Source organism: Lipotes vexillifer, unplaced genomic scaffold (assembly GCF_000442215.2).
Source record: "Lipotes vexillifer unplaced genomic scaffold, Lipotes_vexillifer_v1.1 scaffold47, whole genome shotgun sequence".
Taxonomy (NCBI): Eukaryota; Metazoa; Chordata; class Mammalia; order Artiodactyla; family Lipotidae; genus Lipotes; species Lipotes vexillifer.
In genome coordinates this window covers 2,351,082-2,358,071 of record NW_006791298.1, presented here as the reverse complement: position 1 = coordinate 2,358,071, position 6,990 = coordinate 2,351,082, and positions in this window count along the sequence as shown.

Here is a 6,990-nt window from a genome sequence, read left to right as displayed (position 1 = left end):
CCCCCCCCCCCCCCCCACCCCCACCCCACCCCCGGCCCAGTAAGGGAACCTGCTGTTTGTTCTTGCTCCCTGCTGCTGCAGCAGGGACCTCAATAAAGCCTTGCCTGAATTTCTGGTCTGGCCTCTAGTCAATTTCTATTGCTTGGGGAAGGCCAAGAACTCTGGCCGTTAACAAAACTATACTCTAGTCGCCAAAATGTTTGTTGCTATGACAGGTATATCCAAATATTCACTAGTTAAACCTTATAACCTATAGTGTTCATAACCCTATCCACTGTTTCTGCAAAATTATAGAACTTATTTTCTCAGATTATATGTCTAAACTCCTGAATACACCTGTGCTCTACAGTTCCATCCCTTCCTAGGCCATTCTGTTGGGGGATGCCCAGTCTCTTCACTGCTTTCACACACACACACACACACACACACACACACACACACACACAAAACAAAACAAAAAAATACTCGCACTCAAGCACTTGATAAAGATCTGCAGAATCCTAGAGAGGGGTCATAGGGAAAGGTGCTTTTTGGAATATTCTTTTGATTCACTTCGTATCTCCTCCTCATCACTTCTCTCCATTTCTTCCCTATATATCCAGAATTCTAAAAATAAACTCAACCCTCTTCTTTATGGAACAGATCTGCCAAAAGTCAGACCTCAAGTTCCACAGACTTCTCAGCTGATCCCATGGGTAGCCCTAGAGCTGGGATGGCTCTTCAGATATGTCTTCAGTCAAGGAAAAAGGCCAGGCCTTGGTATCCCTCATTGATCAGTTTTTGGATGCAAGCTGCTCCCAGGGAGGTGTCATAACCCCCTCCCTGATTGAGGCTACCCCCTTTGTCTAAGGGCAATTCCCAGAGAGAGAGACTCAGCTTTAAGCTGTCAGCAGCCAACACTCGCCAAAGCTGGGGGAAACCAGTGCTTCCATCCTAAAAGTGGCGTCTGGGTGGTGCACCACAGAATCTACTTCAGAGTCCATCTTTAGAAGAAGAAGATAAGTCCCCAAAAGCAAGAAATAAATCCAGAAAGAAATGGAGACACCCAATAATATTATTTGGGTTCCTCAGTCCAGCTTCATCCCTGGAATTCCTAGTTACCTGAGCCAGTAGATTCCATTTTCTGCTTAGGTTATTTGAAATTGGGTTTCTGTCACTTGCAGCTGAAAGATCTCTGATCAATAACACCTCATGTTTGAAGAAAGTGATAATCACTATTCTATTCTTTCAGCAATTACAATGTCATAATTTATTTGTTTACACATCTCTCTAATTAGACAGTAAATTTCTTATAGGATCATATTTTATTCATCCTATCTGTAGCATCTATGGCAGTGGTAAGTAAAGGAGATAATGAACAAATATTTGTTGAATTAATGAATAAGAAAATGCCAAAACGGGGCTTCCCTGGTGGTGCAGTGGTTAAGAATCCACCTGCCAATGCAGGGGACATGGGTTCAAGCCCTGGTCTGGGAAGATCCCACATGCCGCAGCACAGCTAAGCCCATGAGCCACAACTACTGAGCCCATGTGCCACGGCTACTGAAGCCCACAGTGAGCAGCCCGTGCACTACAACGAAGAGTAGCCCCTGCTCGTCTCAACTAGAGAAAGCCCACACACAGCAACAAAGACCCAAAGCAGCCAAAAAGTAAAATAAAAGAAAGAAAGAAAGAAGACACCAAAACGATAGACAATGCACAGGAATAGACGTGGATGAGTTCACAGAGCACATTAAGTAAGGAAAGGATAGTCAAATGTTGACTTGAAAGGCATATTTGGCCTATCAGATTTCACTTTCCTTCTCTTAGCCCAGTCTAAGTTGGAATTTCACCCAAGATACTGATTCATCAATATTATGTAGCCTTTGGTTGACATTTAAGCTAAGTTTGGTGGAATGCTCATTTATTCTTAAAATACACTTTTTGCCTTTTCTATGGTTCTGAGCTCCATGTTCATTCTTGGTCTAGTGATTTGTTCACTGTGTATTTGGTCCCAGGCCCTGTGCTGGACTCTGGGAATATAGCAATGAGTATGACAGAAAGCTCTGTCCCCAGGGAGTGTATATTCTTTAAAAGAAGACAGATTTTAAACAAGTAATTACAAATGCAATATGTACCACAAAAGGTAATTATGGGAGTGTATAGCACAACCTAAATTGAGATTAGGGAAATCGTCCCTGAGAAAGTGACATTTCTATAGAGAACTGAAGGAAGAGTAGAAATTAGCTCCCAGAAGCCCCCAACAAACATGTTATTTTGTCTCATTAGGCCTGAAATAATCCGTAGAGTCCGAGGAATAGATGAATTCACTCAATAGGAATTCACTGAGTAGTTAAACTAACCAGAATCCCCTTCTGGAGCTGAAGGTGAGGTTAATCCCACCCAAATTACATGACTGAGAATGGGGGAGGGATTTTTTCCCAAAGGAGATTTTTGGCTACAGCTACAAAGAAAAAGCAGAAATTTGTGCCGAGCAGCAAGCACAAGCACCCCTTTATAGGGAGGAAGACTTGATTCACAGAGGCTGCTAGAAGACCTTTCCAGTATTCAAGTGAGAGATGAAAGTGACTTGGATAAGGAGAGGCCAATGAAGGTTGAGAGAATTGGACAGGACTTGATAACTAATCGGATAAAAAGGTAAAGAGTGGGGAGACTAATCAAAGATGACTCCAAGATTAAATTTTTTTCCTTCTCAGGCTGTGACATAGTTAGCCTAGATGTCCTAAGAATTTCCTGGCTATGGGTACATGAATGAGAAAAGATTTCCCGAGCTTATCCTAAAGTTCCTTTTTGGTGTTTTCTAAGTTAAGCTTATAAATGTCTCCTTTGCCCTTTAAAGTTCTCTCTGTTCTTCTGGATCCTCATATGCTTCTTTTTATAACGTTCTGCTTGTCTGAACCATATTCATTAATTAAATGTTAAGGCTACTTCTACCTTAGCTTCTTTATTCACAATATTAGGCAAGCATTTGACCCTTAATATATATATATATATTTTTTTTTTTATACACAATGTATTTATTTATTTATTTATGGCTGTGTTGGGTCTTCATTTCTGTGCATGGGCTTTCTCTAGTTGTGGCAAGTGGGGGTCACTCTTCATCGCGGTGCGCAGGCCTCTCACTATCGCGGCCTCTGTTGTTGCGGAGCACAGGCTCCAGACGCGCAGGCTCAGTAATTGTGGCTCACGGGCCCAGTTGCTCCATGGCATGTGGGATTTTCCCAGACCAGGGCTCGAACCTGTGTCGTCTGCATTGGCAGGCAGATTCTCAACCACTGCGCCACCAGGGAAGCCCTGACCCTTAATATTAACCAGTGGTGAATGTCATGAAATTTGAAATTCCTTCAAAGTAGTTCTTTAAGTATCAAAAAATAGTATACCCAAAATTGTAGACACAGATTGGGGTGGCTACTCATATTTCCCCTGTCTTTCTATCTGCTAAGAAATTCCAGATCACTGGGCACAAAGGTAGGCATATGATCCAGACTGAGTCTGTTTAAATTCCTCATTCCCCAGCCACAGTGATTCATCCAACGGATGGGCTCATCATTCCTTCCTAGAGATTTTTCAAACTGACGCTGAGAAAAAGAGATTCACTTTCTTCTAAAAAAAAAATAAGTTGAAAGAAGGCAATTACAGGTTGCTTTGTCTGTGTACTCTTCATGAATGCAGTTCATCTATAGAAGGAAAGATTGACACCACTGGGCAAAAAGATACAGAGACACAAGGTATGGAAAGAGAGACAGAGACAGAGAGACAGAGATATTGAAATCTGGTAGCATTTATATCCTTGGGTCTTGAAGGCCTGGGAGCTATCTTAACTTCTGACCTTCCTGTAATTCGATCATGTGCTCTAGAAAAGCAAGGATCCCAAGTGCCTGGCACATGACAGCCACTCCAAGAATAATTGTTGAGATAGAGACTTCACTTTGGACCAAGATGGAATGATAGGAACCACATTTACACTCCCTTCTGAAACAATTTAAAAGACAGAGAAAATACATGGAAAAAAAAGGTTTTTATTTATTTTTGTATTCTTATGTTTTTGGTCGTGGCATGAGGGATCCTAGTCCCCCCACCAGGGATGGAACCTGCACCCCCTGCAGTGGAAGCAGTGGAGCCCTAACCACTGGAGCACCAGAGAAGCCCCCAAAAATGGTTTTTAGACATTGGACATCAGACAGTACAGAACAGTGTGATTTCTGAGAGAAAAGAAACAAAGTGAGCCCTATAAGTACCCCCTTTTTATTGTCTGGAGAGTTTTCATACTGCGTTGCAAAGAGAGGGGCCGCTGGTGGAGTCTCACAGTCTCTCTGAGTTGAGAAGATGGAGCTGGGGTCATGGGAGGACAAGGCAGCTAGAGTTCTCAGGGCAGCATACCAGAGAGGAGACTGCTGCACAGAGAGAGTGCTCTGAAGATCTGCAGAGTTCTTCTTCATTGTTTAGCTGACTCTTGATCAGAGGATATATATGAGGAACAATCTGAAGTGGGAACTGGAAAAAAAAAAGTTTCCTATAATTTTCTTTGAGCAGATCTGTGTTCCAACTTGGAAAATAAATATATTCTTATAGTTTCCAATGAACAAAAGCTCTAGTAATTAAAAAAAATTCTTGAATGAATGTGAATCAGTCCATTCTCCCTTTTTCCTTAAGCTAGTTCTAGTTGGGTTTCTGTTGCTTGCAACCAAAGAATCTTAGCCAATACCTCTTAAAATTCCACTTCTGAAGTTATCTTCAGAAACTAACAAAGAATTCCAAAGACTTTGGTTATAAGAATGTCTATCATTTTAATGTTTATAAATGTCAAAACTCAGATTTTCTGATATTCCCAAAGATTTTTCTATGCAAATTGGTAAATTAATCTAATAAAATACTATGTAATAACTAACAGGACATTTTAGTTTCTCACTTGACATAGAAATATGCTTATGATATATTGATTAGTTTTTTAAAAAATTAAAAATTTCCATTCCAAGTTATAAAACAGAATATACAGTTTTTATTGTGCATATGGATATATGCATATAAAGTGTGGAAGAATGTTTCTTAAAACTTTAATAATCCTTTTCTCTGGCTGGTGGAATTTCAGGTAGTTTTTATCCTTAAAAAGAAAAGTATCTGTGTTTTTGGATTACCCATCCTACAACAAATTTATTTCAACTCTCTTTTTCACTGCCTGTCTTAGTTGACCTCTGAGGTTTTGTTTTTGATCTAAAGTTTACCCCAATTTTCAGTTTATTTGCAAAGCAGAGAACGTTGACATAATTTTAGTCAGTTGAATAATTAAAAGTCCTTTCCTATTCAGATTACAAATTACTCCTATTTCCCCAAACCCTCTTACAGAGCTCTAATCTTTGCACTTTTACAACTTAACAACCGTATACACAGTACACTTACTAGAGGCACAATAAAAATTGTTAGATAGATGGTTATTCTGTCAGTAATATCCTAAGGGAGAGATGCTGTATACCAAAGGTATATGTTTGATAAAATGGGGCCGGAGAGGTTTTAAACTTTTACCAAAATGCATCAAAGCAGCTCAGTTATTAAGCTTAGAAATGTTTCCTAGTGCCTGGCTGATCTAATGCTTTGGCAAATATTGAAAGTGACCTATGTCCATAGGGGGAAGCACATTACGCCTCATGATTCGATGTCCCAGATTTTCCAGAGAAGACCTGGTTTATTTCTTACTTTTGTTTTTCCATAGCAAAGGTCATTCCTTTATTGGATTTTAACTTTTATATCTCTCAAAGAGTTTTCCTGTAAATAAATTCATGCATTTGAGTAAAAACTCTTTTTCTAGATTACAAATCCCATTTTTAATTTAGAAAGATGAGCCAACAAAGCATCAGGATTGGAACAATTAATCCTCCGATAGGGTAATGTGGTACTGGTGACCCAAACAGGATCAGGGAGATATATGAATGTTGTGGATATTAAAAACTAATTTGGGGCTCACACTTGGTAACTACAAGAAACTACCACCTTGAATTCCCAATTTGCATCTTAATTACTTCTGACCTTGAATTCTCGTCTCAGATATAAAGCTAACTAGCTGTATAAAAGACCCTCAATCAGTCAGTTGCTTTCATCTATTTATCTCTCTAGTAGAATTTTGAAACATGATCTATCAGCCATGCTGGGTTGTTTGAGAATCAAATGTAATAGTGAATGCACAAGTGATTTAAAAAGCACTGTTTGTATTTGCTAAGAGTCCTTTGTTAAAATCTTACTATGGAAGTTAAAAAATACAACACAAAATGACTGAGCTGCTCTGGTTGAAGCGGTTATGAAGGGCAGAGCCCTTCATACAAATTTGGTATGTTACTCTTGCTTCTTCTTATGTTTATCAGAGAAAAATTGGAACAAGAAGAAAAAAGAAAAATCAGTAATAATTCTACCACATAGAGAACTGTTTGTGGAACTACGTTTTTCCAGACCCCAAAGAATATCTTCAAACAAACTTGATCAGGTGGCTGGTTGATCAGAATGAAATCTCTTTCCCATTGTTCCATGGAGCTGGGATAAGTGAGGTTTTGAGCCAATAGTCAAAGTGAGGAAGGCAGATTTCATCATCAAATCCTGGAGGCAATGAAACACATGGCCAGAATGAGGAGACAAAGTCCAGAACCTGCTGGATGATGAATCTGATTGGAGCCAGACTGAAGCAAACATAGAAACAAAGAAGCCCTGGATAACATCTAGAAACAGACTAGAATTCCTTCAGCTTTTTTTTCTTTGCCCCGATCGAACCCACGCCTCTGGCAGTGGGAGCGCTGTGTCCGAACCACTGGACCACCAGGGAATTCCTCTTTAGCTTGTGTTTTATGGACCAGCAGCTGAAAATTCTTGGATTAATCAGACTAGTAAACAGAGTCAGGGTCATCAAAGTAATTTAACTTAAAGTTTTGTTGAGCTTATAAAATGGCAGTTCTGAATTTTTGGTTAAAGTTTTAGCTGCTATTAAAACGTTATTTTGAATATACTTTG